Source organism: Varanus komodoensis, unplaced genomic scaffold (assembly GCF_004798865.1).
Source record: "Varanus komodoensis strain SLA01 unplaced genomic scaffold, ASM479886v1 scaffold827, whole genome shotgun sequence".
NCBI lineage: Eukaryota > Metazoa > Chordata > Lepidosauria > Squamata > Varanidae > Varanus > Varanus komodoensis.
In genome coordinates this window covers 1-12093 of record NW_025336517.1, presented here as the reverse complement: position 1 = coordinate 12093, position 12093 = coordinate 1, and the positions used below count along the sequence as shown (strand labels likewise).

At 56.3% G+C, this 12093-nt stretch overlaps 1 long non-coding RNA gene across 1 annotated transcript; it reads right to left on the bottom strand.

Annotated features, from left to right (window-relative positions):
* Positions 1-8916: 8916 nt before the first annotated feature.
* On the bottom strand, positions 8917-11862 carry LOC123036814. Its single transcript, XR_006417214.1, has 2 exons — positions 11665-11862; positions 8917-9468 (listed from the first exon to the last, which is right to left on the bottom strand). It is a non-coding gene; the product is annotated as an uncharacterized LOC123036814 (long non-coding RNA).
* Positions 11863-12093: the final 231 nt, after the last annotated feature.

The window sequence follows — 12093 nt, the reverse complement described above, 5'->3', positions numbered from 1 at the left end:
AGCCGTCGTGTTCTGGGACAAGGGCCTGAAGACGCCGGGCATGAGAGCGCACAGGGCAGGGCACCACGGGGAGAGCCGCACGTTGGCAAGCGAGCCCTGGCACTGCCCTGCCTGGGCCGCTCAGGGGCCCCGAACGGGGAAGTGGGGGAGCGGGGGGGCACATCTGTGGGCAGCCCCTGGTGCACATGGCTTCAGGTTTCCTGGGGGGACGGGGAGCCAAAGGTGCCCAGCTGACCGTGCTTGGGGAGCCGCGCGAAGCCGAAGGGGGCGCGGTGGGCAGAAGGGGGTGCAGCGAGGATGCGGCCAGGGCAGAGCAGCCACGAAGCCTCTCGACGTCCGGGTGGCGTGCGGAGGCGCAGTGTTGTTGCCCGCCAGGCCGAGGGGTCGTCAGCCGTGAGTGAGTCCGTGGCTGGGCAAGGCGCCGCTCCATGCCGCTCCCGTGAAGATGGCCTTCCAGCTCAGCCCTAGTAGCAGCACGACCCTTGGCCGTAGAGCGCCTGCCCCCCAGAGGATCCGCCGCAGGCCGTGTAGCCCCCCACACGGACTGGCTCACATGTGGCAGCCAGCACCGGTCCCGGAAGTATCACACACACCGGCTGTGGCTGAATCGTCATTTCCGATGGGGGCAGCTGGGCCACACAGGAGACAGCTGCCCCAGGGGCGACGGCAAGGCTGCTGGCCGGCACGCCCCCCACGCCTGGGGAGGACAGCGAGGACAAGCCGCTGCACGAGCTCAGGGAGCCCAGCCGGCCCACCGGGAAGCACACGGGGGGGGCTGCAGGACGGGGTGCAGCTCAGCGTGGCGCGGGGAGGCAAGCAGGCGGAGGCGAAGCCACAGGACATCTCGGAGCACGGGCTGCGTCTGAAACGGAACAGTGGAGCGGGGTCAGTGTCGAGGGGGGCGAGGGGGCCGCGGAAGTGGGGAGAGGAGGAGGAGGAGGAGGAGCCTTGGCGGAGAGGAAGGCGTCCAGCAGAAAGGCGGCCCGGGGCAAGGGCGGTTAACGGCGCAGCAGCATGGGCCCCCGCACCCGTCTGGGTGTCCGACTCGTGCATGCTCTTGCCGCTCCTGAGGAAGGTGTGCGTAGCCGAGAAACAGGCAGTGCCTTCCTGTGGCTGCTGGTGCAGTTCGGGACATACAGTCCTCTCTGGCACCATCCTGTGTTTGGGGGTGGGGGGTGGTGGTGCTGGGAGATTCCCCCGAGAATGCCCTGTTTTTCTCTGCCGGTCTTTACCGCTGGCAAGAGGCTCTTGGTCGAATGAGGGGCCATGGGCGTGAATGCGGGCATGGCTGGCAAGGGGGCACAATGCCAGGGAGGAGCAAGATGGCTGACTGGCCTCTTGGGCGCCTCAGTGCTCTCAAGGCTGCTCAGGCAGATCACTTGCGGGATGCCCCATACCCTGGAGACACGGCTCTTCCGCCCTCCCCGTGCCCTCAAGGACCCCTTCCGGACCACTCCGCCCTTCCTTCCGCACCAGCTGAGCAGGGACCTGGGAGAGGTTCCCACCTCTGGTTCCCAGCTGCGACGTCCCATCTGGGTGGACCAGTGCAGAGAAGCAGGCGCTTGAGACAACGGCCGGCTTCCCACCACGAGTTTTTTCCCTTTCGAGGGGGGCCGGCGTATTCCTTCTGCACGCCAGTCTATCCTCCGTACCCCTGGCCCAGTGTCAGCTGGGAAAATCTGTGGCTGAGTGTGCATGACAACCCAGGTCTCCCAGTGGTGAACCCAAACCAATAAGGCTTTTCTTTGAGCCTGTGTGAAGAAGTTCCTGATGTTGTCGTTGAAAAGATCATTTCCCAGGCTAGTGGGATCGTGTTTGGAAAAAGTATCCCCTGAGATCCTAGCTTTACACTGCTATCTTTCCTGGATTTTCAGCGGCAGAAAGGAAGCAAGAGGAAGAGAAGAACCGAAAGGAGCCGAGGCACTTTAGGGGTATGGAATGAGTGAGCTGCAATGGACTTACCAGCTGTAGAGGAGTCGAGATGAGGAGAATGCAACTGGTGGAAGAGTCCCAGGCAGTGAGGGCTTTTATACTGCTCTGGGTGTGCGACTCAGCCCTTTCGGTGCCAAGCTTTCCACCAGTCCCGGGAGAAAATTGCTGAGCTCGCTGACTTGGGTCAGGGTGCTCTCCCCTCCTCCTGGAGCCGTCTTCCCCAGCCTGCTGGGTTTGTGAGCACAAGTCTTAGGACTGGGGGCCATTGGACACGTTGGCAGGGCCCGAAGGGAGCCGGCATCCAAACATCCAGAGGCTGTTCCACTCCCTTTGAGCCATGCCTCTATTACAGCACCCAGGCCCCTCTCATTGTCAAAGATTACAGGGCTCCATCAGGGCAGCCTACAAATTACTGGTGCATCAGAGACTCCCCTTAATTCCTGGGGTGCGATCGGGGAGCCTGGGGCCTTGCGGACGTGCGAGGAAGGAGGTTGGCCTGGGATGTGCCGCAGAAGCGGTGAGCCAGCATCCCAGCAGCCCCAGCAGGACGGCTGGCTTCACGGAGGGGCAGGCCTCTCTTCCCATCCCCTTGCTCTGGAGGTTGGGGGATGCCCCTGTGCGCCCTGGGACCATCCACGATGGCACGAGTTGGAGGCTTGGGCATCAAGGTGGCTGTTACTTGGCCGGGGATGGGCCGGCCCACAGCCCAGGTCTCACGCGCGCGACCACCAACTCCATGTCCGATGTTCACGGGATGTGGGAGGCCGACTGAGGCAGCAGAAGCAGGTCTTTCGGACGGCCCGCCACATACCGCGTAGCTCCGATGCAACACGGCTTGAGAGGATCGGCTTCCGTCTCTTGCCCATCTTACTCTGCAAACATGCCGAATACTTTGGCAACATTAGATCTGGCATCACTAGGAGGGTCTCTCCACCCGCGTTCCTTGGTTAGCTGTGGCTGGATTCTTTTTCATTAGAATGGTTTCTGCATGAAGGCGTTTCTGCTATTTTTGCAGGCAGAGAAGAGGGCCCCGATGCTGGGGCTTCCTAGGCCTCTCACAGAACCATGGTGAACTGGGTTTTTGATATCAACCCTGGCGAATTCCCAATAAAAGCAACTTCTGTCCAGGTTTCAGGGAAAACGGCTTGACTCTTGGAGCAGTGTGACAATGAAGCCAATGACCTTCGGAGGGTGTGGGCTCTCCAACACTAGGGGCACTCGGGAGGCAGCGGGACAGCCATCCGAGAGGGATGGCGGACCTGGGAGTCCTTCACTGAAGAACCTCTCAGCCTTCATGGCCCCTTCCAGCTCCAGCGTCCTACAATCCGAGGCTTCCTGACTCCTGCCCACCTTGGACTGCAGGCTGTTCAGAGGTGCGGCAAGCTGGGCTCACAGTCCCAGCTGTCAAGGAGAGGAGCCTTCATCCTCCCCAGCCGGCCACCTGGGATCCCCCCCCGGGGGCTGAGAGGAGAGGACATGAGAGGAGGGGGAAGAGTCAAGGCCACCAGCCTGGTCGTCTGCCAGGTACCTGGAGGTAAGAGAGATGCAAAACGTGGGGATCATGCAGGGCTGCCCATCATTCCGCACGGACCCTGGCGTGAGCAGACATGCGCTCAGCTTGTCCGTCGATCACGGAGCGAGCTCAAGGTGGGGTGAACCTGAACTGGAGAAGGTGTTCGAGTCTGGGGGGGGGGCTTGTCCGCTTGTCGGGACGAGGCCTGTATCTGCCCCATTTCCTTGCTTCGCTTGCGACTGACTGCCAGGATTCCCAAGCCTCCACTGCCGTAATCTGGGCTCCAGGAGGAGGCCTGCCTGGGGCCGTTTGCCACCTGGTGCTTCTGCTTCTGGACTGTGGGCACGAGGACTCTCCGCTGAATGGAGTGACTGAAGGAGAGCAGGGGCAGGAACGCCTCCAGCCGAAGGAGTGGCTGGATAATCCGCTCTCCTGTAATCAGCCCTCCTGACATCAGAGCCGTCTTACACCTGCAGACTTCAAAGGGGGGGTGGTATTGGGCTGGGTGTGCTGGGCCAAATCCTGTCTCTTGCTTTCGACTTGGCCCAGCGTTCAAACGAAACCTCAGTCACAACCTTGCTTGGAGCAAGTAGGTGCAAGTCCCAAGTGGGCGAGAGGCCAAGGTGTTCCCCTGCGCCATTGCAGGGCAGCCGCGGAGTCTGGCCCCTGGACTCCTCCACGGAGCTCAGTCGGGCAAGCGAGCAACCCCCGGTTGGGCTCTGAAGTCAGCCTGGGCCTGGGCAGAAGGGGCCAGTTCAGGGATGGGCACCGCTGGCTTGGCCACGGGGAGCGGGAGGGAGCGTGGCACCGCCACCAGCCCCAGGCCGGGGATGGGGAGCCGCGTCAGTGGCCGCAGAAAGCCCCGCTTCCTCACTCGTCGTTTCCAGAACGGAAGCCGCCCCGACAAGCTGTGGCAACTTCCGTCTCGGTCTGCTCTGTGCTCAAGCCACGCTTCGGCACGGATTGGGGCATGAAATCAGGCATTGCGTGGCAGAAGAGTCCGGGAGACACCCCAACCCCCGTCGTAGTCTTCCTCTTGCTCCCCTTCCTGCCCCTCCCTTCCTTGGCCCGCCCTAACGGACTCCCCTCGGCAGTTTTGGGCGGATAGTGAGAAAAGATCCCCTGGCCCAGAGCCTCTGCCCCTGCGGGATGGAAGAGACGGACCCACAGGGCACGTCCTGCTGAGGGGCTCCTTCCGCAGGGACATTTGCGCTGCCCTCACTTCCCCACGGATGGACCGCTTCCTGGGCCGTGCGGAAGAACAATGAAGCAACTTGCTGCTGGCCGACCCGACGAAGGCATGCAGTGCCGCTGAAGTCCTCGCGCCCGCGAGTGTTGTTCAGAGGCTGGTCCTGGGGGAGGGTGGTCCTGCCCAGTTGGATGAAAGGCCAATCAGGGAATGTCACCTCCTCAAGAGGACTGATCTTGTGTCGAAGTTTGTATTAATCCGACTGGAGTTTTATGACAGATGACCTTTAATGTATTTTCTTCTTTTTAGAATCTATTTATTCAATGGAGCTGGTCTTTGACCATAATGAAGTCTCTCTCTCTCTCTCTCTCTCTCTCTCTCTCTCTCTCTTTCATCCTTCCTTCTTATGGCAGAACCTGAGGTCCTCCAAGGAAGCTAATTGCAGGAATTCTGGAAAGACAAATGGAATTTATGAATGGAGGTGGTGCTTCCTTGCACACAATTTGTTTGAGGCTTGCCAGAACATGCAAATCGCCGTCTACTTCAGAAATGGACAGTGGGGCGCCGGCCGGCTTGACTTCTGCTGCAAGGGGTCGGGCCTGGGAGGTGAAGATCAGGCAGACTGCAGCTCTGCCAGGCTTGGCCCTGGCCAGGAAGGGAGCCGGGTTGACCCTCCGCCGAAAAGATCACTTGGCGCCATCTTCATTCACAAAGGTGCCCACCCCCAGGGGTGCCACTAGCTGCACGTTTTCCTCAGGCCCCCCTGTGCTCCAAGTCTCGAGCTTGACAGGTCCTGAACCCAGCTGGGTCCACCCATTCAGGCCATTCTCCGCCCCCCCCCCCCTTTTCATGACACAGAACTTTGCCGCTGGCACTTTGAGCCTGGACGGAAGAGCAAGCCTTTCCACTTCTCTCCCTTTCATGTGGCCAAGGCAGTGTGGCATAGTGCTTAGGGACCAGGACTTGGGGGTTCCGGGTCCAAGTCCCCACAGCCCAGCCATGGAGCCCACCAGGGGATTCCGGGCCATTTGCGAATTCCCGGCCTTCCCTTCCTCACAGGGCTGCTGTTGAGAGGATGGGACGGAGAGGGGAACCCTTTGTAAGCAGCCTTAGGTTCCTTGCCAGGAAGGGAAAGTGGAGTATGAATCCAATGCAAGGAGGAGGAGGAGGAGGAGGAGGAGGAGACAGAACAACCATGGCATTAACCCGAAATGCCCAGTCTGAAAAGAAAGTGATGTCTGGATGTAGCCACGCTAATAAAAGGAGGCGGGGGGGGGGGAGCAGCCGAAGGAGAAGGAGGAGAGGAGGAAACTACCGTGGGATGAAACTGAAATGCCCAGCCTGGAGACCTCTGAGCTGGAAAGAGGCACCAAATTGACGCTGTTCTTCTTCCCTGGAAAAGGGACGGAGCGTGCAGTGCAAGGAGGCAGGTGGAAAGAGCGCAGTTCTCCCAGACGCTATGCAGACAGCAGGGCAGAGCAGCAGTGCAGTGATTTATGACAGGATAGCAAGCTGCAGGTGCTTTTCGTCCCGGCTCCCAGTGACCGCCTCCAGCGGGTTTTTCACATGAAGGCACCCTGGCAGAGCTCTGACGAGCGGGGGTGAGGCTTTTCAAGCCACGTGCATGCAATCCAAGCACTCTGTGAGTGTGTGGCTGTGCGATTTCGGCTATCCCTCCTTCGCCAGCCCTGTTCTGCCTGCACACGCCACGCCCAGCATCGCAAGACGCTGCAAAGCGACCTTCTCGAGCGGGTCTAGGCTTCTCAGGCCCTTTTCCCCCCTCTAAGGCATGCCCTGGTGCTGCTCCGGTTTGCCTCATTTGCTCGATCGCTCTCACCTGGTCACCCGCAGCTCCGCCCACCAGCGCCGTGACGGCTCTGCCTGTTCCCTTTAGCCCAGTTACCGCCTCATGGCTGACCCTAGAGTGCCCTCCGGTGGCCAATACGGTGAACTACTCCCTTGTATACGAGGCTTCTCTCTTCTACGGGCTTGAAAAGATAAAGCAGACATTCCCCGATTTTCAGGGGATTTGAATCCTCAACATTCGGCTCCACTGTGTTGGTTCTTTCCCCCATGTTATACCACCCATCGGAAGACGCTTTGCAGAAGGCATCTCTGAAGAAACCAAACCCAGCAGATCTGCCTGTTCAGGATTTCTTCCAAGCCTAAATTGTAGTCCTCATGAATGAGATTGGTTCACTGCTGAAGTGTGCCTTTTAAAGGCATGCCACTTTGATTAAAGCATGTAAACTAATCGCTTTCTATTTTCCCCCCTAACCCACAAGTTTGAGAATGTGTAAAGCCAAGCCAAGCCAAGCCAAGCCAAGCCAAGCCTCCATTTATCTTAATAGTCCATGTTGTGTATGGAACACGCTCTGGAGTTTTGCAAACTCTCCTACACCCACAGTTTTCCTCACTACTACCTTCCTTGAGTAATCACAAACCATCTCAGCAAGGGAGCTTAACAAGCCAATGGTCTACAGAACCGAAGGGTGCATAGGATTGCTCCTGTTTCCAGATCCAAGGGCAGGAGCTGAGCTCTGACCGTGTAGCAGGGGCTTTGCCTGTGTCCCCCATGCCTACTGCTTTTCTGAGGGTAGGGAATTGGAGAAGGGTGAAGGAGGCATTCCTGGGGGGAGGGGAGGAGAGCCAAACCACCAAGAAATAAGGCAACCCACCAGTGCTCCAGTCTCCTTCCCACCCTGTCAGCACTGAAACAGGGCAGCCCTCATGTGTGAGCAATTGCAACTCCAGCCTCCTGATCACTTTGGCCCAATTAGCAGCTTACTACTGAAGCTACGCTGCCCCACAGTGGCCACTACTGTGTACTGCAGTTTTTTATCCCACTAGAGCACTCAAGAGTTCAGCATGCCAAAAGGGGGCCCTCCAGTGGCAATAATGTAAATTGCAATATCAGTGGTGAATGAAGGGTGCCCTCATGTGGACATTAGTGTGAACATCTAGAGGCATTTGCAGAGGTGGACAAACGGGGGGGCCTGTTTCTCCTCCCAGGCTTCATGGGACACTTTTAATCCTCCCAGTTCAAAGCATTACACACTCTGAGCACAGAACAGATGGGAAGGAGTCCTCTTGCCCCTTGTTTTCTTGTGTAACTAGAAATGCTCAACAATGCAGTCAAAGGTGAACGAGGCATGTATTAAAACAGCCCAGATCCTCCTACCTATTGGAAGGATGTGTGTAAATGAGATTTGTGGGGTCAGTCCTCATCTGGCTTCCCACATTGCTCGATCTCCACCCTATTTCACTTGCGCAGCTGAGAAGCTAAGTGGCAGGTGATGGCTGAAAGTGCATTTTTCTAGTATCGTGTTGTGTGTAAAGTACCCCGCTATATGAGCAACTGCATCCCAGGACACTTGCAAGCACTTTCACCTGAACAGGTGCTCTAATTGCCCATTCCTACCCATGCCTGACCCTGATGCTGGGAAGGATTGAGGGCAAAAGGGGAAGGGGACGGCAGAGGATGAGGGGGCTGGATGGGGTCCCTGGGGCGGTGGGAGTGGGCTTGGGGGGACTCCAGGCGATGGTGGAGGACACAAGAGCCTGGAGGAATGTTGTCCATGGGGTTGCGATGGGCCAGGCATGACTTTGCAACTAAACAACAACGCCCACCCCAGATTTCTATCTTGGCATCCACAGCACTCATTCCTAAAACTGTGCAGTGCCCAAAAAGTGCTCACTACCCCCCCCCCCCGAAGCTTCACAGTGGTGGGAGGCCTATGAGTAAATAAATTACATGGAGCTTCAGAAACCATGGCTGGCAGTCCTAAATTCTGCAGGGGAGGGATGGAAACACAGGTATGTTTTTGCTTTAAACTCTTATTGCTTGGATGACGCGTGCTTATTTATTTACTTTTACAATGGTAGAGGACTGCACAGAAATTGGGGAACTAACTTAAGTCCAGTGATAGAAGAAAGGGATGGAGCCAGGTGAAAGGGACATGGACACCCGGAGGACGATGGTGAGCATGCTCGAGGCTTTCCACTCTGTGGCCCACTGAACGTCTTCTGCTTACATGCTCTTCAAAGAAATCTCTCAAATGACTATTTACTTGGGGGAAAATGTTCCTCAGAGATCAGAACTCTGGGGAAGAAACTCATGTTTAACATGAAAAACTTTACATGAGTGGAGGACGATGCTTTGGGCCTAAGGACCCTTCCTCAAGCTCCCACCCCTCCCGTTCAACCACGTCTTCCGTTATGTTCAGAATTCAGCCAGCTGAATTTCCCCTCTCCAAAAAAAAAGAGAGACTCTGCCCAAAACTATAATTCACAGTATTCGTTATTATTAATATATCTTTATATATTTCCAAAGTATAGGTATATTCACATACAGGAGACATCCTGGTGGTTGGTGCTCATGATTTTTCAGAGCAGAGACCAGTAATGATGGTGAACTCAAGCTGACAACCTTTCTAAGATGCTACTCTAGTCGTATCCTCTTCCACTTTCCTCGGGCTCCACGCTGGGGCTCACTTCTCTTCATAGTGTCCTCCGTGAAGTGGACCTACTGAAATATGGCAGCTGGTCTGCCATGTTTAGGCCTCAAGCAACTCAGTGACAAAGGAGGCAAAGACGAGGGGGGATACGGGAGGCAAGTGGCAGTGCGACGGAGGAAGGTCGCACGGATAGAGGTCCCCATCTGGATATTCGTAAGGTTCAGGGATGAGAATCTCCAAGTCTGTCAGGGTTGTCTCGGCCACGTAGCTTGGTGGTTCCAATACGAGTGTCCATGAGGGGAGGCTCACACTGTAGGAATCCCGGTAGGCACACGGTTCTCCGGGAAAAGGCATGCTTACGAAGAGGGGAGGTAAATCTGAAATAAAGAGAGGACAGGAAGAGGAGCATTTTGCTTTCTACAATTATCTAGCTGTTCAACCTGTGTGTTAGCAACCAACCATCTGGAGCCAGCAGTGTTGAGGTGGCGCATGTTCACGCACATGTGCTTCAGAGGAAGAAGACGAGGCTAATGGGGAGCACAACGGATGCATATAACTTGAGCATGAAGCTGAGCCAGTGGATAGAAAAAAAATGTTTCCATCTCCCTGCTCCCCTCTTGAAATATGACCTGCATCAAAGGCATCGAATGAAAGTTCTTGACAAGGGAATCGGATAATATAAGAGGACATGCTTCTTCACAGAACACCGATTGAAATGATGGGAATTGTTGACAATTCTGCCACAAGGCTATGGATAGTTTAGATTCCTGATGAGTATATTTCACTTCCATTATCAGAGGCAGACGTAACACAGGTCAGGTTTTTGGGAACACAAGTGAGCTTGCGGCCCCAGGTTCATGGGGTTTCCTATGCACGCCTTGCATTCAGAGCCTGCTGGATCAACACAGAGTGCCTTTCCTGTGGAACGCGGGGCCCTAATCTATGGACGGACATCCGAGAGTCCACTCCCCTTTCTTGGGAAAGGTTCCACGCACCACTGAGCCCGAGGCAGCATAAGCCAAATGGCTGTTTTCTGTAAACAATCCAAGAGAAGCACAGCGCCTTGGATCTGATCCCAACCGTAGTCCCTGTAAGCAGGGCCAAGGGTTTCTCAGCCATCGGCTCCCTTCATCAAATTCCCAGCATTACTGGTTAGTATTTCTTTCGAAATGCTCCATTTCAGACAGAGGCATTGCAATGCTTGCCTATAGGGAGGACAACATTTTCAGCAGGGATGCAATCCGATGAGGCTTGAACAAAACGACTGTGCCATAGCTTGAACGACAACCCCCATTTTTTTACTTTGGGGTACAGGCTGGGGATGAATCACATTAATTCTCATTTCCTGCCTTGCACCATTTCAGCAAACTCCCCACCCAGCCGAAACAACCCCAAATAGCCTTCAAGACTGTGGTCCAGTTCCCCCATTTTAGTTTTCTTTGTTTCTTTTTGGGGGAGCTGTGCAACTCTGCCATGCGCGCGTGCGTATGATTAAGAGTCTCGGTTCTGAGGCCCAATGACTTCCTTGCTGGGAGTCCAAAGGCTGAGCCTTTTACACTAACTCGCTTGCAGTCGGGGGGGGAAAGGACAGTGCCAGCCCCTCCCCAGGATCATGCATGCACGCTATGCTATGCTATGCTAGCCGCAAAGTCGCGTCCGACCCATCGCGACCCCATGGACAACACTCCTCCAGGCTCCCCTGTCCTCCGCCTTCCCCTGGAGACCCCCCAAGCCCACACCCACCGCCCCAGGGGCCCCATCCAGCCACCTCATCCTCTGCCGTCCCCTTCTCCTTTTGCCATCTATCGCTCCCAGCATCGGGCTCTTCTCCAGGGAGTCCCTCCTTCCCTTTAGGTGGCCAAAGTATTTGAGTTGCATCTTCAGGATCTGGCCTTCCAAAGAGCAGTCGGGGTTGATCTCCTCCGGGACTGACCGGGTGGATCGCCATGCGGTCCGAGGGATGTGCGGGAGTCTCCGCCAGCGCCACAACTCGAAGGCCTCAGTTCTTCAGTGCTCAGCCTTCCTTCTGGTCCAGCTTTCCCAGCCGTACAATGCAACTGGGAGCATGCATCAGACTCAGGTGAAAGGGAAGGGGGGTTGCTTCGGGATGAGGAGCAAAGCAGGCCGGCACTGCACGCCTTTCCACCCCCCAACCCAGTTTCCTTCCCTCCCTGGTACACTATCGTGATGGCTGAGAACAGCCGTCTAGATGAAACGCACGCATGCGGTAGAGATCGCCACCGCCACATCCCTAGCTGAGCATTGGATGCACCTAGGTCGCCGAGGCCGGCGTGCATCTAAGGTGGAGGGCATCGGATGGTGCCATCTGCTAGGTAAGCAGAAACGCATCAGAGAGAATCCAAGATCTGCTCTGAGGCTGCCCTCCTGCACGCACGGCTGCAGAGTGCATCCCCTGCAACAGTCCGTCTGCTTGCCTCTCAGGAAACACATGAGCAACCAGCCAGCCAGCCAGCCAGCCAGCCAGCCAACGGATCAATCAGATAAACCTGCTCCCAAGTTGACGCCCGACGAGCGGCATGGAGATTCTAACCCGTCACCTCAGACGATCTTACCTGCTCCTTCTTAGGGCTTCAGCAACTCCGGTTAGAGCCGAGCGGAGGAGGAAGCGTTCTTATGCAGCCTATTCTGATGCCTTGAGGCTGGGAAACGCCTTCTGCACATGCCATTCTAATTTGGCTGCCTGCCTCCTGCTGCCTTTCAATTGCTTTAATTTCTCAGTTCCTGTTTACAGCAAACTGCAGCCTCTCTCGCTCTCAGCACTCTGCTCAAGAGAGAGCAGTTTCAACCTACATCCCTTTGCTTGCCTTCAATTGTGAGAACACACATACTGTTCCATGTGCCCCCGGGAAGTTTCGTTTCAGCCACTGCGGGGACCAAAATCTGCCAGCTCCCTGACTGTTCACCCTCCTTTCCAGCTGGCCAGTAGCAGTCACCTTCTCCGCACATCAGTCTGAGGGAAAGCTTTCTCTTGATTTTCCTTG